General features: G+C 43.6%; 1 long non-coding RNA gene across 1 annotated transcript; it reads right to left on the reverse strand.

Annotated features, from left to right (window-relative positions):
* Positions 1–1,540: 1,540 nt before the first annotated feature.
* LOC307212753 lies at positions 1,541–25,526 on the reverse strand. Its single transcript, XR_013837176.1, has 3 exons — positions 25,318–25,526; positions 23,992–24,123; positions 1,541–1,804 (listed from the first exon to the last, which is right to left on the reverse strand). It is a non-coding gene; the product is annotated as an uncharacterized lncRNA (long non-coding RNA).

Here is a 25,526-nt window from a genome sequence, read left to right on the forward strand (position 1 = left end):
ATATTGGGAAATATTAGAAAAAGACGAAGATAATTGGAAATTGCAGAGTTTGGAGAAAATGAAGGATAAAGTGCGAGACTAGTTACATTACGCTCAGATTAAAGAAGTTTTTAAAAATGACAAAAAGGTAGGGTTCCAGGTGGAGAAATCGAAGTTGGAAACAGAACTGTTAGAGCCTAAGACTAAGGTACTCTCAAGAATGTATAACTTGCTGTTGAAATGGAATACACAAGACGAAAGGGTTAAATCGGTTATGATAAAGTGGGCTCAGGATATTGGGCATAATATCATGTTTGAGGACTGGGAAAGGTTGTGGACCACTGGGCTGAACTTCACTGCATGTAATGCTTTGAAGGAAAATGTAATGAAAATGATATATAGATGGTACATGACCCCAGTTAAACTTGCCAAAATATACCATTTGTCTGATAATAAATGTTGGAAATGTAAAGAACATGAAGGAACATTCTTTCACCTCTGGTGGACTTGCCCTAGAGTGAAGGCCTTCTGGGAAATGATATATAATGAGTTGAAAAAGGTATTTAAGTATACCTTCACTAAGAAACCAGAGGCCTTCCTTCTGGGCATTGTCGGCCAGAAGGTGTTAAAGAAGGACCGAACATTTTTTATGTATGCAACAACGGCAGCAAGGATACTCATCGCTAAGAGCTGGAAAACCCAAGATCTACCCACACTGGAAGAGTGGCAGATGCAGCTGATGGACTATATGCAACTGGCCGAGATGACTGGTAGAATTCGAGACCTGGGAGAAGAGAGGGTTGAAGAAGACTGGAAGAAATTCAAGATTTATTTACAAAAGTATTGTAATTTGGTCGAATGCTAAGAAGGATGCTAGATCATAAATAACTGCCTACCATTGAATTAGATTTGAATTTGACGATAAGTGAGATTGAGGAAAATATAAAATTTCTGGAGAATTATTAGATTAAATTAATTGAATAAGACTTAAGAATATAAATAAGATGATAAATTGCTGGAAAAAATTTATAATGATGTAAGTGGGAGTGGGAGACGCGAGGGAGTCCAAAGAAGTTCTGAAAAATGTGTTATGATCCATGTTATATTGTTTATTATTTTTGCATTTTGTATTTAAAAAAATTCAATAAATATTTATATATAAAAAAAAATAAAGGATTCCGCCCAAGGCCTGAAACTGCCAAAGTTGTGACGTTTTTGCTACGGGGAAGGCAAAACCTGCCAATGCAGGGAAATTCCTTCCCGGTCCCTCAACAGCAACCATCAATGACCGTAGCAGCGGCCGCATACCTGTAAAGAAGAGGTTAACCTGCAAAAGGAAGGCGTAAACTGAGGGAGGGCAGGGTGGGAGAAGCTCTGGAGCCAACTGAGGACTCCCGGTAAGTCTACCCTCTCTTGTGTGTGCAGGGCGGTCCTAACCCTACCTGGTCCATTTTCCTGGCAACACCTCCCCAGCTGGGATTGGCTAACTGTCTGTGGTTAGGCGGGAACCTCTAGGCATCCAGCTTGGGGAGGTGAAGGCAGGCTGAACTGCCAGGGATTGGCTGGCTGTGCGCGACCCCGCAAAAAGCGCCCCCTATTTGAGGTGGGGAGCGGTCATTGTCTCCTAAACAGATGGATGCCAGCAACCCTATACCCCCAGAAAATGATGCCACCCTGCAGGTGAGGGCTTCCAACAGGTACCATCTTATCAGGCAGGTCATATGATAAAGGAATCAAGCTTTTACTGTTGTGGCACCTACCTTTGGAATTCCCCCCCCCCCTTAAATGTTGGGCAAGTCCATGTCTGTTGTCTTTTCGGCACCTACTGAAGAAAAAGAAGTCTTTTAAGCTGAGATATTTCCCACGCTGCATCTGTTTGGAATTGCTTTTATGAAGTTTAAAATATATTTTAAAATTCCTTTGCACATCTGCACTTCATGCTGTTGGCACAAGTTGATGTTACTCCCATTAATTAAAGAGAGAGAAAACAATACATAAATCATGCTGGTGCTATTGGTGTTACCTGATTATATTGTTACAACAATAATAATTATTAGAGTTATATGATAATTTTATCACATATCAGTTTATTAAGATGAAAGGAATTGTGGGTTTCAGCCTAAGGAGCTTACCCCAAAACACATGAGCCTCCATTTGTAATTTCCTCAAAATATGCCAAAGAGGTACCAGAACAGCTCGGTAACATGTAAAGGCAATCAAAGTGGAAGGTAAAGGGACCCCTGACCATTAGGTCCAGTCATGACCAACTCTGGGGTTGCGGCACTCGTCTTGCTTTATTGGCTGAGGGAGCCGGCGTACAGCTTCCAGGTCATGTGGCCAGCATGAGTAAGCCGCTTCTGGCGAACCAGAGCAGCGCACGGAAATGCCGTTTACCTTCCTGCCAGAGCAGTACCTATTTATCTACTTGCACTTCATGTGCTTTTGAACTGCTAGGTTGGCAGGAGCTGGGACCGAGCAACGGGAGTTCACCCCATTGCAGGGATTCGAACCGCCAACCTTCTGATTGGCAAGTCCTAGGCTCTGGTTTAACCCACAGTGCTACCTGCGTCCCTTAAGTGGAAGGTAATTCTCTTATAATGGCAATGGCACCCAACTGAGAGGTGCCAGAATTGAGGTCCAGTGAGTTCCAGCTGAAAGAAAGTCCTGAATAGAATGAACTACACAAGCAGAACTCATTTCTTGTATCTGGGCACAAAAAGTCCCACAAATGTGCAGTGAAATGTTAAGAATTATGCTGTTGTGTGGTGGTCCAAAATTAAAACAGAACTGAAGTGATTCCTATTCAGTACTTTGTAAAATAGGAGCAGCAACTGAAATCATATCCCAGGCAAAGAATAGAGCCCAACTTTTCTGAGAATTTTCTTTGTGGGGGCTCCCCAAACGGCTGGAGAATTTCAGTTCCCCCTGAGAACTTTTGGCAAAACATCAGCCACAGATAGTTAATGCAACCCAATATATTGTAATATTGTTGAAGGGGGTGATAAGCCTGTGCAACAACTTTGCATCTCTTAGCCCATTGCAACCTTCGTTCACCAGCATGAAATAACAACATTGTTTCACTTAACATTTACTGAACCTGAATTTCTAAGTGGGGGATTTTTCTGAGAATTTTCTTCCTTTTTGCTCCCCAGCTGTTTCAGAATTGCATCTGCCCACCCTCTGCCCCTGAGAATGTTTGGCACAGTACCTCCTATTTTTTTGGCTTGCAAATAGGGTGGGGAGTTTGGGGAGGCATTTTTGCCCAGCCCTTGTTTAAACACCAAAGGGGAAAATCTATTGCGGTTCATGCCCAGCTTTCTTTGTAAGCCACTCCCTCATATCCCAACCCATCTCCCCTTTTCACAACTCAATTGTTAAATGAGTTTGCAAGCCTAGAAGATGACCCAGGCAGGCGAGGAAATAAAACTCCACTTTTCACATTTTCCACCAGCAAGAAATTATCTGTGTGCCAGGCATCCTTTAGACAGATCTGCATGTATTCGTTGATATGCATCCCAAAAGAATCTCAAGGAAAAGCTACAAAGGCTTCAAAGGATCACAGAGACGCACATCTGGAGGCTTGCTGCATTGCCAAGAAAAAGACTCTTTAGATGGCTGAAAACGCTCAGCGTTGCCTTGTGGGCATGACACCACTCGAGGCATCTGTTGATCCCACACTCCATGCACACGGGTGCTTAAGATTATTTAATTATCCAAAATAATACTACATCACAGGTGCTGTCAGATGAGAGTGTGGGGTGTTCACATAAAAAGCACATACTACGGAATCACCATGCCTCTTTTCATTCTTAATGAAGTTCTTCAAAGCGAATGAGGAAAGGCAAATGGAAATACTGGAATGCAGAAGAGGTGATGGATTGACCCAGTGAATCAATGCAGTTGTCCTTAGTTTGCCCTATGTTATATTGTGGTTCTGTTGCTTTGCACTCTCAGGCTTTGTAACCCTCCTCTTAAAAAGCAGGCTAAGTAGTACCGTAATAATCAAATAACTCAATAATAAAACTGGAGTATTTTACATGGACACTAAGGCGCATCTTCCCAGTTGTTTACTCCTGGACCCTGTTAGGCAGTTTAAGAAAAACCCCACATTGCAAGAAGATTGGGTTTTTTAACAGTAGCAACAACTTGGGTCCATGGGTTTTTTAATAGTTGTTGTTTAGTCGTTTACCCCATGGACCAGAGCACACCAGTCACTCTTGTTTTCCACTGCTTCCTGCAGTTTGGTCAAATTCATGTTAGTAGCTTCGAGAACACTGTCCAACCATCTCATCCTCTGTCGTCCCCTTCTCCTTGTGCCCTCCGTCTTTCCCAACATCAGGGTCTTTTCCAGGGAGTCTTCTCTTCTCATGAGGTGGCCATGAGAAGTATTGGAGCCTCAGTTTCATGATCTGCCCTTCCAGTGAACACTCAGGGCTGATTTCCTTCAGAATGGAGAGGTTTGATCTTCTTGCAGTCCATGGGACTCTCAAGAGTCTCCTCCAGCACCATAATTCAAAAGCATCAATTCTTTGGCGATCAGCCTTCTTTATGGTCCAGCTTTTCCCCATGTTCAGCTGCTAAAATTAAGAAAACATGAAGGAAAATCAAGAATGACCTGATTTCCCGATTGTTTTTGTGCAAAAGGGATGTGAGCTCAGTTCTGGTACTGAAAGCAAAATCCTAGTGCACTCAGGGGTATTGTGTGTCTGCCCATTGTTCTATTTTGCACTTGGCTCCAGCTCAGGGCTTAGGAGAGGAGGAGAAGCATATCCATAAAGCCTGAACTGGAAGCCATGATGTGCTGATGTTATTCCATCCAGGACCAGTCCTACCGTTAGACAGTGTTAAACAGTTGCCTGAAGAAGCACATCAGGATGCCACTGAGTGGTTCAAATTGGCAGTTTATTATTATTTCCAGGTATCATTTAACATCATTTAAACGTTCTGTTTTAAGGACCAAAATGCCCCAGGCTGTTTCCTCGTCTGGTTTTTTCCTGTGGCTTTCCTCTTCTGTGCAACATTTTTTGTTTCTACTTACCCTTTGACGCTCAGCTAGAGAGCCCCTTTGTCTGGTGGCCAGTTAATAAGGCTTTACATTACTTCTTATTTTTGTTCTCTTTCTGGAGCAAGGGTTTCAGGAGTTGTGATGGAGTTGCAATCAGGTTAATACAGAAAGACACCTGAAGGAAAAAAAACAGGCCCTCTCTATTTGGAAGACAATTATCTTGGTGAAAGGCCATAATTGATTCCATCACCCTTTTTGGCCACCATCCACAACCTGTTTGCTCTGGAGCAGTCCCTTTTACTTTACAAGGACTGTTACAAAGTGAAGCCCTCTCTTCCTACGTACATATGTACATGCATGCACTCTTCTCTGGTCTTTCCACAAGAACTTAGTGCCACGTAGTAGAATTTCTAAAGACAAATTGTGGATAATCTCCACAATGATGAGTGCTATTCTTGTTGTCATTTTATTATTTACTTATTATATTCTGTCTTTCCTCTTCCCAAGCTCAGGGTAGCTGACAACACAATTATGAAAATACAATGAAACAACAAAATACAGCTTCAGATACAAGGTTACGAAAAAGTGATAAAACACAGTACTGTTATTCCATGTGCCAAAGGCCAGCTGAAATGAGTATGTTTAAATTCTCACTTGAACAATACTGAAGGGGATTATGTAATCTCCATGGGGGAGGGAGCTCCACAGCTGAGGTGCCACCACTGAGATGGCCCTTCCATGTGTAGCAGCCTCCCAGGCCATCAAGGGTACCATCTCAAAACTCAGGCCGCCAGATGTTGGAGACATGAGGAGAAGCTCCCTTAAGTACTTGAGCTGTTCTGGAGTAGAAATAGAGCTATATACAAATGAAGTAACAATTGAACACATACTCCTTTGTTGCTCTGTGTCCATGCTATTTTTTTCCCCCACAGAGAAATTGTTGCTAGAACACAATACAAATCAATATATTAAAATTGACATATTATCAGACTCTTGCAGTAAAAAGCATCAGGCTATTGTCTCAGTATTTCTTTCAAGGGGCCATTGATAGTACGCATGCCTTAACAAACCATCAATTTAAATGATTTTTTGGGTGGGTGGGTGGGTGGGTGGGTGTGGAACAACACATAATAAGTGACAGATTTTTCAAATCAGATAAAGATGGGAACCAGATTATCTGTCTGTGGGTGATAGATTGCAGCAATAATAAATTCACTTTAAGACACTGGATCAATTTTTAATCAAGCCAAGAATTATTATTGCAGAGAGATAAAATGACCCATGAGAAGATGCCTTAATTTTCCACCAATCAAATTATAGCGTTTCTAAATAAGATGTAATGAGATCCATGGAATATCCAGGTTACACAGCCTACCTAATTACCCATGTACCCTGTCATGTAGAGATATAGTAGTGGTAAAGTGACCTCTGGATTCACCAAGATGAAAAGGTAATTAGTTTTTCCACAGGGCTGTAGTGAAAACAACAGCAATGACACATGTCATCTCCCTCCACCAGCTCTTAGTCTCCAAGGTGTTTGTTCCTAATATATACAGGATATGACCTATTGAGTAATAAACTGCAATCATTAAGTAAAGCATATGTCTGACACTATCTCCAAACTGAGAATGCAAGGATTGCAAGAAAAACCAATCCAACTGGATTCAACCTTAAAGTTTATCCTGCAGCCCACATTTGGTGATTCAGGCATTCGGTCAAATAACTTTGTCATTAACTGTGTCATCATGCCATGTGTATCGCTGTTAAAAACTTAAATGGATGTAATTATTATTTCAAGTGTTGTGACAGGCCCACCTTAGCCTTCCAGGTTTGAGCCCTCACCCTCCACAAAAAAATGACTGTTTGAGTTACTCATCAGCAAGAGGATTATCCAGTGTAATGAATCTGGCATAAACTGCCCATGATTGCTAAAGTTTGAGTGGCTCAATATAAACTGGCTTCCATTTTTAAATGCCAACACGTCCTTTGGAGAGCCTGGAAAGCTATAAGTGCTCTGGAAGGACAGACTACCTTGGGAAATGAAAAATTAGATACTCTTCCAGCAACCATTAATTTGCATCAGCATGGGCACCTGAAAAACTCTCATACGCTTGATTTCCTAGATTGGCTTTTCACAAGCCCTGACTCTTGCTGTCACAAAATATTGGTTGGTGACATTAAATGTCAGTATTCCAGTTATTTTCTTCGGCCTATAGTGGTGATCATGATGGTGATGATGGTTTAGTTGACTGCTATTTGGCTAGGAAGGTGTCCTTGAATGCAGCTGGGCAAATGGCCATTGACTCTTTGGAACCTAAAGCTAACACAAAAGCATACACTGGGAGGAATTCTACATCCTGCTAAGGCAATCATCAGTCAAGTGAGCCATTTTGACTTGCCAGATGGAAGAACCCGCCTCTCCTCCCCCAACAGGCTATTCCAGGGGTTTTTCAACACACACCCCAACCAATGTTCTGGGTGTAGGGGGAAGGGGGGGGAGAGGAGAAGAACCTCATTGTGCAAGCAGAAGGCTACCCACTGTTTTCACAGAGCAGAGATTGTCAAAAAAAGCTTTTTCAATGTTCTGTATTCCAAATAGCCTGATTTCCTGATTGTTTATTAATTATACTCTAAATGTCCTCTGGATTTGAATGTTCTTTGGCTACCTGGCCTTTAAACACCCAGTTATGCTTTATAATACTTTGAAACAGATCTTTTGAGAGAAACTGACGCCTTTCCAAATATCTAGAGGCCAATAAAATAATCAAGTGCCCCATTTTTTTGAGAAATGGGATTCCTACTGTTCCTGTGACTGTATCAGTTTGATCAGAGAAATATCTGAGGATGCAATGCTAGAAGGTTGGAATTTTTTTAAAAAAGGCAGTAACCTGGCTCCACATCTCCTCATTTCCCCACACTATCAATTAGAGTAGATCCATTAAACAGTGATATCCTCAGTGTGGGAGATTAGCAGCCAGGTATTCTCTGTTCCCCTCTCTCTTTGTCCAGCCATGAGGGCAGTTGTGCCCTGTTGCTCCCTCCAGCTCTGGCACTGAAGCTGGTTATACTCTAAGTCTTTTGCCTGCATAGTTTTTACTGCTACTATTGCTGTGATCCAAGTAAGTAAATCTTATTTTTAAACTTATTTCCCAGATTGTTGCCTGATTCTTTAAGAGGGGTAGGAATGGGAGAGCAAGCTTAATTCATAGCTGGACTTACTCAAAACAAGGTTTTACAGCCCAGTTCCTATGCTTTTAATTCTGCTGACAAGGATGGGATTTTGAAACTCTGTTCATCCCACACATGTGGGCACATGGAGGGATGAATTTCAATTAACATATCCTCTCCTACCCATTAAAATGCACCCCACACTCAAAACCTTTTGATACATGTCCTAGGCCTGAAGCAAGATCTACAAATTAGGACCTATTTGTCGTCTGACCATCATTTGGCCAATGCCATTTTGAGACGGAACAGTACTTTTCTTCTAGAAAAAACGGTGCTGGCACTCACCATGAAGCTGTTACAGGAAGTGCCACACTTTTAACCAGTACTTCTTTTCTAGGAAAGAAAGGTGCCAGGAGTGCATACTCTTGAGTACTCCCATTTACCACCATTGGTAAATGAGCGCACAAAGTCGAAAGTCCTTTAGTGAAACAGTAGGTACAGTGGTACGTCGCAAGACGAATGCCTCGCAAGACGAAAAACGCGCAAGACGAAAGAGTTTTCCGTTTTTTGAGTCGTTCCGCAAGACGAATTTCCCTATGGGCTTGCTTCGCAAAACGAAACGTCTTGCGAGTTCTTGCGACTTTTTTTCCTTTTTCTTAAAGCCGCTAAGCCGCTAATAGCCGCTAAGCCGCTAATAGCCGCTAAGCCGCTAAGCCGTTAATAGCCGCTAAGCCGCTAATAGCCATGCTTCGCAAGACAAAAAAAACGCAAGACGAAGTGACTCGCGGAACGGATTAATTTCGTCTTGCGAGGCACCACTGTATACATTTCGGTAATACCTAGGTGTATATTTTGTTTTTCTAGCTTGATCAAAATTATTTATTATTTCATAACAGGTAGATGGTTAAGAGTTTAGGTGGCTTCAGTGGTGGGTGCCGGGCACCCCCCAGAATCCAACGCCCGGGTGCCCCGCACCCCTTGCACCCGCGGGTAAAGACGGTAAAGCAGTGCCCAAGTACACCAGGGAAATGAGTTCCATGACTGAGCAGGCTTTCCCAACATCCAAGCCAAACACTCCAGCCCAACACCATTATGGCTTCACAAGTGGAGGGTAATGATTACGATACTTGCAACCACCCAAAGGAAACTCTGACTACATTTGTCTTCACGTGAAGACAAGACTTTACAACCTGGATTTTAGAGAGATTCTTTCATGCATCTATGATTTTAAATTTATGATTGCCAGCTCTTTTGTATTTCAATGGAATTTCTAGAATCACCACAAAGAGCATACAATAACGGGATTTATAGTGGATCGGAATACTCGGTAAAATGCCACGGAAAAGCAAACAAAGAACATGTGATACATGAAATGGCTTTGAAGCCAGTTTTGAATGTTCATGCCATAAACCCCAATAAAGAATTTTAATAATAATAATAATAATAATAATAATAATAATAATAATATTTCTACTAGGTTTCCCCAGCCACTCTGGAAGGTTTTCAACAGAACATTAAAAACAGAATAGAACATCAAACATTAAAAAAACTTCCCTAAACAGGGCTGCCTTCAGATGTCTTCTAAAAGTCGGATAGTTGTTTATTTCCTTGACATCTGATGGGAGGGCGTTCCACAGGGTGGGCGCCACTACCGAGAAGGCCCTTTGCCTGGTTCCCTGTAACCTCACTTCTCGCAGTGAGGGAACTGCCAGAAGGCCCCCAGAGCTGGAACTCAGTGTCCGAGCTGAACAATGGGGGTAGAGACGCTCCTTCAGGTATACTGGGCTGATGCCATTTAGGGCTTTAAAGGTAAGCACTAACACTTTGAATTGTGCTCGGAAACGTACTGGGAGCCACTGTAGGTCTTTCAGGACCAGTGTTATATGGTCTCAGTGGCTGCTCCCAGTCACTAGTCTAGCTGCTGCATTCTGGATTAGTTGTAGTTTCCAGGTCACCTTCGAAGGAAGCCCCACGTAGAGCACATCGCAGTAGTCCAAGCGGGAGATAACTAGAGCATGCACCACTCTGGTGAGACAGTCAGGCAGGTAAACTGGCAGGTGAGACTGGCAGATAGGGTCTCAGCCTGCGTACCAGGTGGAGTTGGTAGACAGCTGCCCTGGATACAGAATTGACCTGCGCCTCCATGGACAGCTGTGAGTCCAAAATGACTCCCAGGCTGCACACCTGGTCCTTCAGGGGCACAGTTACCCTATTCAGGACCAGGGAGTCCTCCACACCAGCCCGCCCCCTGTCCCCCAAAAACAGTACTTCTGTCTTGTCAGGATTCAACCTCAATCCATTAGCCGCCATCCATCCTCCAACCGCCTCCAGGCACTCACACAGGACCTTCACCGCCTTCACTGGTTCTGAGATAAAAGAGAGGTAGAGCTGGGTATCATCTGCATACTTTTGCCGTTTTTCCATAACTTAATTGTCCATTAATGGATTTTCTGGTAATGGCAGCGTGGGGGAATCAGTGTTTATCAGTTAGCAAATCTTATGATGTATGACGCATAAAATTCAATATTTAAAGGTACGACACTTTAGTTTCCATATCATTCTGTAGAAAAATTTGTGGTTCTACAGATCTACATGATTCCGATTCCAATCACCAAGATCGTTAGGGAGCCTTTAGCAAAATCCTGAAAAGGGAAAATGGCAGAGACCATTTGTTCTGCATCCAGGCTCTCTCCTTTGGGCATCGTTGCCACTTAGCAACACAATGACAGACATAATTGGCTCACACAAAGAAAGTCACCATAAAATTAATGAACTACAACAATTCATCCGTCTGCTGCTCATTCTTTGCTAATTTATTAATAACAATTACCCAAAAATGGCATGGATTATAATTCCATTTTTCTTCTTAACCTTAAGAACAGTGTCCGTAATAGGCTTCAAAAAGTGATCTCATACTGTTTCAATCAGATTGATGGTTTATTACTTGTAATGTGTCAGTGGCCAAATGACCATAGAAAACTAACTATTCCTGGTGACTAAAATGGCTTCTCTTGGAATATGACCACACACACACACACACACACACACACACACACACAGTGGCGTAGCGTGGGGGGTGCAGGGGGGCCGGCCGCACCGGGTGCAACATCTGGGGGTTAGGGAAATCCACGGGTTAGGGGGCGCAAATTACTTGCCTTGCCCCGGGTGCTGATAACCCACGCTACGCCACTGCACACACACACACACACACACACACACACACATTGTATGACAGCTGCTCTTGTAACTTTCTTAGATCACATAATTTCATTATAGAGATCTGCTGTACATTCTTTTTATGATTTTCAGTGCCACATGCTCATGTGTCTTCATCTGTCTTCTCCATCAATATTTGGGCGGGGGAGGGGAAGTATCTATTTCTGGTGGGATACAAACAAATATTTTCACTTCCCTGATAATCAATCCAATGCGAAATTGTTTATTTCGGCTGGCATATTATTGATCCTACTAAAAAGAATGCTAGTGAATTAGAACATACAGACAGGCACACATGTGCAAAACCACAACAAAACTGAATGCTCAAAGAACTTCCACACTTGTGGTTGTCTACAAAATCAACATGCTTCACTCAGGAATCATCCACACTTCCACTTGTCCCATGCCTAGAAGGCATGGGTCTGAGTGATTTCTTGCTTTTCCTGCTTGTCCGGCCCTTTCTAGGCACAGGTTCGAGCTGTTTTGCATTTGCTTTCTCCTGGAAAACACACTCTTTACTGCTGAATCGGAACAAACAGCAATTGTGGAAAACCGGTTTTCCCAGGGGAAGGCAGCAGGGCAAATGGAGCTGTGGAAGAGCCCTCAGTGAGTAAATCCAAAATATTCAAATAGTTTCTCCCTAGCCATTGTAATCCCATTTTTTCCCGGGTCACCACCACCCAGTTTTCACTGGTGTCCATTTTGGGGGTGTTGAATGGGATGGCGGCTGCGGTTTGGCAGGCAGACAGTGGCAGAATGCTATGGCCTTGCCTTCTGCATAAGAGTGCCCTGTGATATGGTGGGGGCAAGGCCAGAGAGTACAGACCCGCTCTTCGCCCCCCCCCCCCATGCAACCACAGTTGCTTGAGAAGACACCTGACAAGGACTATGCAAACATTCTGAAGTGTGATAGAAGTGATTTGGGCATACATTCCTTGCACATTCCTTGCCCTGAAAACAAATGCCTCAAATGTCCCTTCCACAATTTAACCGCGTGAAAGGAGTCCATGTAATTAGGGGGGGGCATGTTGCTAATCCTGCCCACAGGGTCATGAGGGTTTTCTTCCCCCCACTATATCCCACCCCCTGCAATATGTATTGCCAATAAACTTCCAATTCATTGCAAGACGCAAAGCTCCATTTTGGACCGGTCTTACAACTGGGGGCGGGGAGAGTCACATTGCAGGTCCCTTACTCTCATGTTAGGATCGGGTGCACACTAACTGTCCATCAAAAAATGCCAGCTTAACCTGTAGTTTGTGGACCTCAGAGCTACTGTACAGCTTTTAAACTCATGGGTCCCATTTTGAACTGCCATGGTTAATGGTCAGAGCTACTCTTTTCAAACATACCTATGATAGTGGCTCCAGAATCACCCTTGAGAAAGAGTTTTTATACTTGAAGCACACTGGGCCATAAATTATCTTCTGTGCACCTTTGAGATGTCTGTCCTCGCTCCCTGCTCCTTGGTTGTGTTCCTATATTTGATTTCCTTCCTTCCATTGACCATGTAGAGGCCAGGAAAGAGAGATGGTCAGAGTAGGACCCCACAGTTGTATTTGGCAACCAACAGACATATTTAATTCCTCGCAATGTTTCAATGAGAACTTGTAACTTACATAAAAAAGTAAGAACAATACATCATTTTGTTTGAATAATGGAGATGTTATGCCAAGATAAATGGCTTTTGCATTAAATAAGAAATATAAGCCCTTACTTCCACTTCTGCAATATTTCCAATAATACTGTATCTCTGTCTAATTAGGACATTCATTAAAAGTAAGTAAAGTTAATTTAAAGGGAGATTTCCAACAGTCTTCCATTAGATTTCCCAGTAAATTAACACTTTAAATCTCTAATGGATGTCTTCAAAAGAAAGTGTTATTAACAAAATATGTGATAATTAACATAATTAAAGCTGTTGAAGGTGGAGATTTTTTTTTAAAAAATGTGGCACATGTTGTTTTAAGAATATGCAAAAAGGAGTGAAATAAAAATCCCACCTCCATTTTTTCACAATGTAGTTATGTGTAAATATTGTATAGAATTCCTTAAAGACCAGTTGAGGGCTCCTGTAATTTGGTCCCATAAACTTAGAAGAAAGCATCAAAAAGCATTTTTGTGTGCGTGGCATTTCTTTTGCAACTTTAAATTCAAACTCCACTGTTTTCACTCCCCAAATCCATCCTTCTTTAAAGCCCAGAGGTTCCAGACTATTTTCATTTATGCTGTCCTCTTTAGATATTTAATTAATTTGCGCCCGAGTTCTCAGTATCCTCAGTCCATAGAACCATCCTCCGTTTGGCCCAAGAGTACAGAATACATATTCACACTCTCAGAAGCCAGAGAGCTTACCATATTTAACAAGAAGCATCTCTGACAGTAATTGGAGATGCATATCAAGGTACATAAATGAGAACATACTCCAGTGGCCACAGGAATCCTGCAAACACTAACATCAGAGAGCAAATTTTAACATAACGCCTCTATGGACATGAATTTTCAATAAACAAACAAGTTGAAGAAAAGCTCACTTTTGTCTTGCACTATTCCCATTGAAGAAAAATGAATATTCTGTTTCATATACTCTGTACAGCTGTGCCGGCCTCATTATTTACTTCTCTCTCTCTTGTCACATGTGCAGAAACGATAGTGGGATAAACTCTCTCTTCCTTGGTGCCAGCACTTAATGCAAATCGCAGCCGTCATTAAATGTGCAAGACTGCTATATGTGAGTGAACTAAAATAACCTCTTCCTGCTCTTTGCAAAATAAAAACAGGCTACCTATATTTGTTAAACTGTTATATGAGAGATCCAGCTCATACTGGAGACACGAGCAATATTTAACAAAGAGTGGTCTAGATGGTCAAGGATATCAGATCCTCCATGTTTAATTTAAATATTTGCCTCTTCCTTAATAAGAAGTCAGATCAGAAAGAATACTCTGAACATTTCTTCTTCACAGTGCATGTATTAATTATCCCTTAAGTCTAAGGAGGCAATCTGGGGGTGGATGAGGGCAAACAAGCTGAGACTGAATACAGACAAGATGGAGGTACTGTGGATATGGAAAGTGACTACTCTGGATGCAGATTTACAGCAGGGCACAGATGGGGTTGCGCTCCCCCTGAAGGATCGAATATGCAGCTTGGGAGTGCTCCTGGACTCAGCACTAACTGCAGAAGCTTAGGTGATGCTGATGACCAATAAGTCTTTTTACCAGTTTAGGTAGGCTTGCTAAAGGCAGCCCTTTCTTGGAAGGTCTGGCCTTCTATCAGTTGTCCAGTGATGTCTAGGCTGGATTTGGAAACTTCAGTGGGTGCAGAATTCAGCCACCTGAACCCTGGTGGAAGCCAGGCAGTAAGTTCATGTGACAACCGATACTGCACCAGTTTCACCAGTGCATTTTTAGCCCGATTCAATGTGCTAGTTTTATCCTTTACAGCTGCCACAGGTTTGGATCCTTCACCCATATCAACGATGCATGCCTCAAGGTCAGCAGTGAAGGTCCTTCTCACCTCTAAGCAGGCATGAGGAAGAAGATCTTTCCCGCAGTGGCCCCATGTCTCTGGAATACTTTTCCAGCTGGGATCTGGCATGCCCCAACAATATAGGAATTCTGAATACCCCTGGGGATTTGTCTGGTTTTAGTGGCTTTCACCTGAGTTCTGTATTTGTTTCACTTGGATTCCCCCACACCGAACCCTGAATAGCATCTACTGTTGTTGCTGTTGCAGCTTTTGTTATCATCCCTATATTGTTTCCATGTCATAATGGCTTCTAAGTAGTTTGCAAGCATAAAACCAATTTTAAAATACATGTATAGTCAAACAATCAAACAAATTCAATCAAAAATTGCTATTCTGTATGATTACCTCTGCTGGCAGAGAGATGGGAAAATGTGTCCCTGTTAATTCTCCTGAGCTCTCAGCAGCTTTTGATACCATTGACCATGGTATTCTTTTGGACTGACTGTATGAGTTGGGGGATGGGAGGCACTGCTTTCTGGTAATTCTGGTCTTAATTGGTTGGTTGTCTCCACAAGGTGATGCTTGGAGTGCTGCTTGACCCCATGGCACCTTCAATGTGGGGTCCTTGGAGTTTGATCTTATCCCCTACCTGTTTAACATCTACAGCAAACAGCTGAGTGAGGTCATCCAGAGTTTTGGACTATGTTGTCAGCAATATGCTGATGATATACAGTTCTACTTCTCCTTTATGTGATGTAGTGGTGTAGTAGATGTGGTGCAGTGGTTAAGAGCAGTGGACCCATAATCTGGTGAACCAGGTTCGCCTCCCCGCTTCTCCACATGCAGCTGCTGGGTGACCCTGGGCTAGTCACACTTCTCTGAAATCTCTCAGCCTCACTCACCTCACAGAGTGTTTGTCATGGGGGAGGAAGGGAAAGGAGATTGTTAGCCCCTTTGAGACTCCTTAGGGTAGTGATAAAGCGGGATATCAAATCCAAACTCTTCTTCTTCTTCTTTACACCTCCAGGGGTAACAGTGGATGTGCTGGATTGTTGTCTTGCCTGGATGAGAGCCATCAAACTGAAGCTCAACCCAGATAAAACTGAGACGCTGTTATTGGGCTGTTCCCTTGACTGGATGGATGGGAGGCTGCCTGCTCTTGGTGGGGTTACACTCCCTCTGAATGAGTGGGTACTTCTGGATCCTTTGCATCACTTGAGGCTTAACTGGTCTCAGTGGCATGGTGTGCCCAGCTGCACCCCTATCCAGACAGGAATAACTGGGGCAAGACAATCTGAACATGTAACACCAATCCTTGCCTGACTGCACTGGTTGCCAATTAGTTTCTGGGTCCAATTCAAAGTGTTGGTGTTGACCAATAATGCCTTAAATCACATGAACTGACCCAGACTCTTTGATCATCATCTGAGGCCCTTCTTTGTGTGCCCTCCATGAGAGGTCTGGAGGGTGGCAACATGAGAATGGGTCTTTTCTGTGATGGCTCCCTTTGTGGAAGGGACGCTCCATAGCCAAGCCTTTGGCTGATTAACTATGGCCTTTTAAGTGTGTTTGGTGGTGATACTGGTTTTTGTTTGTTTGTTTGTTTGTTGACTTGTTTCTGTTATGTATTTTGTGTTTTCATTATGTATTTTTATGCTGTGAACAGCTGTGTGAACTTTGGATGGACAGTATAGACATTTAATAAAAATCAGAAACAAAATACCTTGAAATGCTGAGCCACAGTGATGCTTCTATCAATGTGAAACAAAGCAATGCTTTATGGGAGAACTGTGGGTCTTTGCACAAGATGCAGCTCATAAGTGACATCACAGAATGATGTGGCGGTCAAGGTGGTGTAAATAGTTTTCCCGCTCCTCATTTAATCCCCACAACAACTGTGGGAGGCAGATTAGACTGATAGGTAGTGACTGGCCTAGGTTCACCCAGTGAGCTTCATGGCTGAGTAGGAAATCAAATCCTGGTCTTCTGGGTCCTAGTCCAATATACTCTGTGTGTGTGGACAGATGAGAGAGAGAGAGAGAGAGAGAGAGAGAGAGAGAGAGAGATGGGACCCATGCCATATATAGCATATTAGCCATCTGTTAAAGGTGCTAGTAATGCAGAATCCTAATTATTATTATTATTATTATTATTATTATTATTATTATTATTATTATTATTTTATTTGTATCTCTCTCTCCCCAGCCAACGCCGGGCTCAGAGCAGCTAACAAGTAAAAATAGCACAGTGTACATAAAATCACACAGTCAGTTAATTAAAATACCTTCTAACATCAATTCAGAATCAAATTAATGGCAACCATTGGGTTAGAGTTCTATGAGGATTACAGAAGGAGAGAGGGGGTCAGACTGTGCCTTGGCCAAAGGCCTGGTGGAACAGCTCCATCTTGCAGGCCCTGAGGAAAGATGTCAAGTCCCGCAGGGCCCTAATCTCTTGTGACAGAGCATTCCACCAGATCGAGGCCACAGCCGAAAAACCCTGGCTCTGGTTGAGGCCAGCCTAATCTCCTTGTGGCCTGGGATCTCCAAGATGTTTTTATTTGAAGACCATAAGGTCCTCCGTGGGACATACCAGGTCCTGTAGATATGAGGGTCCTAGGCCGTATAGGGCTTTAAAAGTTAAAACCAGCACCTTAAACCTAGCAATCATTAGATGGCTTGAGGTGAATAATATACCACTCAGATATCTCAGTGGCCTTTAAGAACCATTAGGCATAGTCAGTGGCAAGCAAAATGCAGAAGAATAGGAGTACGTGGTGAAAAAAAATGGAAAGGGTAATGAGAAAGCTTAGAAATCTGCTTCAAATTAAGGACATTCTTGACAACCGGGGACACTTGAATGGTGTGATGGATTTATCCACCAGGCATCAGGGACAAATTAACATCACTATTTAGGATTGGTTCACCCATGCATATAACACAATGTGATTTCCCATTTCTTGATTGCTCAGCACTTGATGGGTTTTAAGTTAAACGTGTGGGCTGACTCTGCTGGAAAAGATTCATCCTGATAGGCTGGAAGGAGGATGAACACCGGTCCACACACTGCGGCTGGCCATAGTATCCAGTCATTGGCTTGTATCTCATATAGCCTTAGTACAATCAGTGTCTCTTTCACCAGGAACCAGGGTTCATCCACACTTCTGCTTGTCTCACCGCTTCCACCCGTGCCCAGAGAAACCCACTCGTTATGGTTTAATCACAGCAAACATTAACCAGGTTTTCCGTAGACGAGTGTTGGCTCCAATTCCGTGGTAAAGAGTGTGTTTTCCTGGCAGCAGAGCAAATGGAAAACTGTTCAGACTCATGCCTAGAAAGCATGGGGCAAGCAGAAAACCTCCCGGACGCATGCATTCTAGGCATGGGACAAGCAAAGTGTGGGCCGAACCTCAGATTTCACACACAGGGAGGAATTCAACTTTGTGCTACTCCTTCAGCACAAGCATTTCAGCTTGCTGAACAAAAAGATCTGCCCCTCCTTGTGTGCTGTTCTGGGGCCTCACACAGCATCTCCCCAAGCCAACTGGGGGAGGAGGAAGAGGGAGTCTTAAAGTGCTGGTGGGACTTCTTCTTGTTCTGTCTCCCACTAGCACATCTACTCTCTTGAATCCAGCCTCTAATTTTACTGCCACTGGTTTTACCCATGCTGCTATTAATGTTTGTTTTATTATGTGTAGGGATGCAATGTGATGGCAAACCCTCTCTCCTTGGGGGTGACCATTTGGGTCCACTCCTAGTTACTCTCCTATTTTTATTTTATTTTATTTCAAATCACTGCAGGGTTTCCTGCCCCCTCCAATCTTCTGCTTTCTGTTTTCCTGGGCTGTTTGCCCTAATGATGTACCGTATTTTTCGCTCTATAAAACGCACCTTTTCCCTCCTAAAAAGTAAGGGGAAATGTGTGTGGAGCGAATGCAGGCTGTGCAGCTATCCCAGAAGCCAGAACAGCAAGAGGGATCACTGCGCAGCGCTCCTTCTTGCTGTTCTAGCTTCTGGCTTAGCCCCTCAGTCCCTTCCCCCACCTCCTGGAAAAGCCCCCAAGAGCAGCGCTCCCTTTAAAGAGTGTTCTCCTTGGGGGAAAGCCTGCAAGTGCTGCACACATGCTCCATGCGGCTTGTGAAAGGGAGCGCTGAGCAGAGCCTGGGATGCATACAGGCTCTGCTCAGCGTTCCCTTTAAAGAATATATATTTTTCTTGCATTCCCCCTCTAAAAACTAGGTACGTCTTATGGTCAGGTGCATCTTATGGAGCAAAAAATACGGTGCATGCGAGTTGTGCAAACCAGTCACTTGGAGGAAACTGCCAGAGACTGATATTTTCTGAACTGGTGGCTTGACCTGCGAGGAGTTCAGTACAGTGGTACCTCAGGTTACATATGCTTCAGGTTACATACGCTTCAGGTTACAGACTCCGCTAACCCAGAAATAGTGCTTCTGGTTAAGAACTTTGCTTCAGGATGAGAACAGAAATCGGGCTCCGGCGGTGCAGCAGCAGCAGGAGGCCCCATTAGCTAAAGTGATGCTTCAGGTTAAGAACAGTTTCAGGTTAAGTACGGACCTCCGAAACGAATTAAGTACTTAACCTGAGGTACCACTGTATCCATCTGACTTGATGTCAAGAAAAGGGAACTGCTTTGAATGTGGGGACATTCATATTAATATTGGAAGCACAATACCGTTGCTCCAAAATACTTGAAGAGAACAATATGACCCTAGGGTTCCCTTCCAACTTTATGATTCTATGAAGTAACTGGTGTTTTGCTTTTTAAAAAAAAAATAAAAATCTGCATCTGCATTGTTTTGTAAAAAAACAAAACAAAAAACATGATTCTGTGTCTACTTAGCTATTAATCCAGGGAAGCAGAAAAAGAAGTGGTTAGACACTTACACGCTACGCTGAATCACAAACTTTCAAAACAATTTGCCATGCCAGACAGTGGGGGCTGCTGCTTTTTGTAGTATATTTAACCCAATACAGAAATTGTGAACCAGGTCTTTCAACTTCAGCAACAGTTTCCATGCTTGCCCCTATCCAATGCTGGAAGAGAAGTGTGCATTTCCCCATAACCATACACTGCACTGCCTTTCTGATTCCTTTACCTCTCCTCCTGCCGTAAATTATATTGGTATTTGCAAAGAAAGCCAAATGCTAATTAAAATGACAAATGCTATAGAAACCTGAGTGTGAGCTCAGGCTGAAGCATGCAAATTGTGAACATACATGAAAAACAGGCACACTATGTAAATTGTATTAATTAGAATAATTTACACCGCAGAACTTGAATTGAATTTTCTCAGTAAATTGCACTTCCTTGGTGCAGTAATAATTAAAGAGTATGACAAAGTCATGGCTCCTCCTCTAAAATCTATGCTGCATATAGTACAATTCTTTATATCTGTGCACAGTGTTTGATTTGAATGCCCCCCCCCCAACCACACAGCACTGCCCCTGGAAATTCTCACCACTCAGAGAAATGAGGAGCATGTGGAACTATGCATCACTGCCCTGAACCAACTTGGAGTGCAAGGCTTTTAGTACCAGATCACCATGCACTTATCCTCAGATGGATGAGGAACGGCATGCACAATTGCAGGATTTTCCTTATCTATCCAATAGTCAGACAAACCTAGACAGCATCTTAAAAAGTAGAGACATCACCTTGCCAACAAAGGTCCATATAGTAAAAGCTATGGTTTTCCCAGTAGTGATATATGGAAGTGTGAGCTGGACCATAAAGAAGGCTGATCGCCAAAGAATGGATGCTTTTGAATTATGGTGCTGGAGAAGACTCTTGAGAGTCCCATGGACTGCAAGAAGATCAAACCTCTCCATTCTTAAGGAAATTAGCCCTGAGTGCTCACTGGAAGGACAGATCGTGAAGCTGAGGCTCCAATACTTTGGCCACCTCATGAGAAGAGAAGACTCCCTGGAAAAGACCCTGATGTTGGGAAAGATTCAGGGCACTAGAAGGGGACGACAGAGGATGAGATGGCTGGATAGTGTTCTTGAAGCTACCAGCATGAGTTTGACGAAACTGCGGGAGGCAGTGGAAGACAGAAGTGCCTGGTGTGCTCTGGTCCATGGGGTCACAAAGAGTCGGACATGACTAAACGACTAAACAACAACAGCAATCGTGCAACGAGTAAAATGCAATTGATCAGCTGTGTTCCAGAGAAGTAGGGATGGATTTGGTTCTCCCCAACATCCTTCCCTGCTGCACAGCTGATCAGCAGGATTTTAGATTTTTAGAAACATCCCCCCAAAAACAAGTTACTTTGTATCAAGGATATGTTTTAGCAAAACATTTCAATTCTTTTGCAGGCTTTAAAGGACAGAATTTGAATCCCATGCACTGACTCTGGACTAGGGATGCTCACATGAGATCTCACAGGAACTCGGATTGCCCTGTGAGATCATGTGAGAGCATCCTAGAGCCTTCTGGAGCCAGCATGTCGAGCAGGCTTTACCTGGCCAGCGAGGTGGAGAGCTTAAAAGCTCTTTTCTCACCAGGTAACCCCAAGTGGACTCAGTGCAAAAAGAGCTTTTTAGTTTCCATCTAAAAAGGGATGAGGTGTGTGTGTGGTGTGTATCAACCCTATTCTTATTATTGTAATTTGTTTTAAATTGCAGATGACCACAATGCCTGGAGACAGTCAGGCCATGTATCCCAGCAGTGACCACAGGAGATGTGACTGCGGAGAGGACCACAGAGAGAAGAAACGCCATGGTGCATGTCTCTCCCATATCAGTCTCTGCAGCAGGCACTGTAGAATGATAAAAGCATAGAACCGTAGAGTTGGCATCATCTAGTTCAACCCCCTGTAATGCAGTGGCGGCGAGCTTTTGCTCGAGTGGTGGTTAGGCATTGGTATTGCTCTGTAGATGGAAGAAGGGAGGTTACGCCATCACCTGCCCCGCATATTGAGGGCTAGTTCAGTAAAGGATTCCGGGGGCATGGCTCTGTCCGAATCCTATGGAGGTGAGGGCCTAAGGCACATCCCCTAGCGGTGACCCCGGGGGAGTTCCTAGTTGATGTGCATCAGCAGGACTCCCCCTACTGGTGGTTAACCCTTCCCAGACTTCTAGCAGACGGGCTGAAGTTGGATATAGTTGGTTAGGACCAATGCCTAAGCCAATACCGCTCATCACCTGTAACCAATAAAAGGTGTGGCCTTATTTAGCCCGTTAACCTTAATGATTGTGTCATGTGTCATTATTTCCACTGGGGGGGGGACTCGCCACGCAAAGCCACTTCGACCCTTCAGAGGAGGTGGAGTTGTGGGCTTCATGGCCCCACCACGCGTGTGGTGGCTGGAACCCAGCCCCCGCACGACTGAGCTGCGTCACCTCCTGGCCAGCCAATCGGCTGGCTCTGGGGGTGTGGCCTGCCTTATTTAAAGCAGGACGTGGCCGGGGATCTTCCTCTTTGCCGCTTACCAGCTGTTCCTGCTTTTCCCACCCTCCTGCCCTATAAGGTTTTTGTTCTTTGACCTTGAGGACCACAGAGAGAAGAAACACCATGGTGTATGTCTCTCCTATATCGGTCTCCGCAGCAGGCACTGTAGAATAATAAAAGCATAGAACCATCTAGTCCAACCCCCTGCAAGGCAGGAATCTTTCACCCAAAGTGGCGCTCAAATCAACGGCCCTGAGATCAAGAGTCTCATTCTCTACCAGCTGAGCTATCCCAGTAGTCCAACAGTTTGACTTCACCCCCAGAGGTACCCTCCTGCTTTGTCTCCCAAAATAGACAGATGAAACCCATGTTACAAAATTAGTCAGAAATGCAATCAGTAAGTAAATAAATCAAGAGTGGTGGGTTTTGTGATGCAAAATTTCATTGTGCTGTATTTCAGCAAAGAGAGATGCAAAGATCTGCATTTTCCCAGATCTGCGTTTTCGTTCATTGAAATCTGAATGAAAAAAGTTCACAGGTCAACTGCCTAACCACAGAGTGGAACTACAAAATGGTTACTTCCAGGGGTAAGTAAGAAGAGGCTTCACATTCCTGCTGAACACTCCACTGGTTAATAGCCTAATTCAATAAAGCAATTGGTTATAGTAGGAAGCTCAATACAATTAAGATTATAACACTAACAATGAACCCATTTAAATGAGGCTCTGGGTGCAATGCAAAGCATTAAAAACTAATATTCATTAAAATAGTTTTTGCACTATTTATACTGAGTACATGGAAAGCATTAATAATTCAGATGTATATAATGATGTTAAAAACGATGTTCATCTTTACCCCATTTGTTCAGCAGTGCATTTTAATGCATAACCCTGGAAATTATATATGGAAGCAACCCAAAAATGATTCAAAAAATCTGTGCTTTAACAGAAATTCATTTCCAATGAACAGAGCTGGCATCAGGGGTTTGCCATACTTGGACACCTGCTGAGAACCACATCACACTGCCAACCCCAGGAACATCCTGGCCTCATTTCTCCCTCTCCCTCCACCTCCTCCTCCTCACTGTCACTGCCTGTTCACCTGCCCTGGTGGCAGTGGCTTCATGGCGACCATAACAACCTTGGAGCTGTCTCAGTGTATTAGCAGCCCAAAATATTCTGCAGGACACAGGTATTTTCAAGTGAATGGGAGCCTGAAGAGCTGAAGTTGGGGCAGGTGTCCTCTGTAACCCCATCGTCATGGTCAAACCACTTCTCAGTGATGCTTAGACTGGGAGTTGCTGTTTCGCTCTGCGAGAGTGGTGGGCTGGTTAAAATTGTCAGGCAAACATGTGGAATCTGATAGATTCCTGAACTCTCCTGGTGAGTTTCCTGTCAGCTTGGCTTGCACTCAAATCAAAGCACTGATCAGGCTGTAGAATGCATAGGAGGCAAGCCCTAGGGGCTTTATGGGCTTTGGCCCCCACAATAAAATATTTGAGGGGGTTGGGCCTCCACAAAGCTGTTGGGCATTCCTATTCAAATGGTGTGTGTGCACTGCATTGTATGATTGATTGTGTAGGGCAGGGCTTACCTGGGCCCCCACAATATTTTATTCAAGTTGGCACCCCTGGTAGAATGGGTGAGACGGACATACCCCTCAACTGTCCTGGTTAAACTGAGACATCATTTTTTTGTGCCAGAGCACAGCAGCCATTTGGGGCACCACAATCTCACCTTGAAAATGCACTTTCCTCTGGGCCATGAACTCACACAGGCCACATGACTTGCGCAGGAGCACGTCCCCGGCTTTTTGCCTTGGCGCGTTGGAGGGTATGACATGATCACTCCCAAATGTTCTCTTCTGCACTGCAAGAGATGAAATGGGTGATCCTAGAAAGTCGATGGTACTAAGAACATAAGAAGAATCTGTTGCATCAGGCCAGTGGCCCGTTTAGTAGAGCACTGATAACCTTTATCCTCCATAATGGTGGTCATCACTGCTTCTTGCTCAGGATAGTTATGGCGTGAAAGCTCTCTACCATCCCTTGGAGCCTGGGCAGTCAGGTTAGATCAAAAGCCAGTAAGTTGTCATATGAACAGTAGAATATTTGTAGAAAATACTTTGTAAAAACTTGTGAAACTAATATTCATGTGAGTTGGTGCATGTGGCCTAGTACGAGGTCAAAAATAGCACACCCAGTTCTGCAAATAGATCTGCTTGCTATCAGTATAATGGGTGGTGTGCGTTGTTGTAGTAAGTGGAGTACAGTGGTACCTCGGGTTAAGTACTTAATTCATTCCGGAGGTCCGTTCTTAACCTGAAACTGTTCTTAACCTGAAGCACCACTTTAGCTAATGGGGCCTCCTGCTGCTGCCGCACCGCCGGATCACGATTTCTTTTCTCATCCTGAAGCAGAGTTCTTAACCCAAGGTACTATTTCTGGGTTAGCGGAGTCTGTAACCTGAAGCGTATGTAACCTGAAGCGTATGTAACCCGAGGTACGACTGTATGTGTTCGGGGAATGAGGTTCACTTGTGCAACAGGACTCTCCCACCCTTGCATCTAACCCCATGTGCACCCACCATGTTCCCACTAAACCCTCTTCTGGAGTTTCCTTAACCTCCCAGAGCAGATTTAGGTGATGCAGGAAGAGGAATGGGGAGGATGAAATGGGAGAAGCTCCAGGAGCAGACTTCATTTAGTGCATGCCACAACGTAGTTGAATCCTGGCCTCTTTTTTAATTCTTAGAAGAAACTTCCATGTTATTTTTATAACAATTATAGTCTGCAAATCGGTTTGCAGAACTGTTTTAAATAATACGCAGTAATATTTTTAGAACTGTACTAAAAGCAGGAAGAGGAGAAATCAAGATAAGGCAGAAACTAAACAGATTCGCAGCATGCTACTCAGAGAGAGGTCTAATTCAATGGTTCTAATTCAAAAGACATGTGCATACGATGACAGACTAGGAGCAAATCCAACTTGAACACAGCAGGACCTATAACTGAATAAAGTGTGATTAGCCTTGCAGTACACACAGATGAAATCACAATCTTACCTGCTCAGCAGTCTTCTTGGTTCTAAAACAGAGCTTTCCAGATTTTTCACGTTAGTGACACACTTTTTAGACATGCATCATTTTGTGACACAATAATTCAGTTTTACATCATTTTGTGACAAAGTAATTCCATTTTACTAGCAAACTACAGGTTAAACTAACCCCTTTCCAGCCCCGGAAGGAGTGTGGGGAGCATACGTGCAACACAC

Source organism: Podarcis cretensis (assembly GCF_951804945.1).
Source record: "Podarcis cretensis genome assembly, chromosome: 3".
NCBI lineage: Eukaryota > Metazoa > Chordata > Lepidosauria > Squamata > Lacertidae > Podarcis > Podarcis cretensis.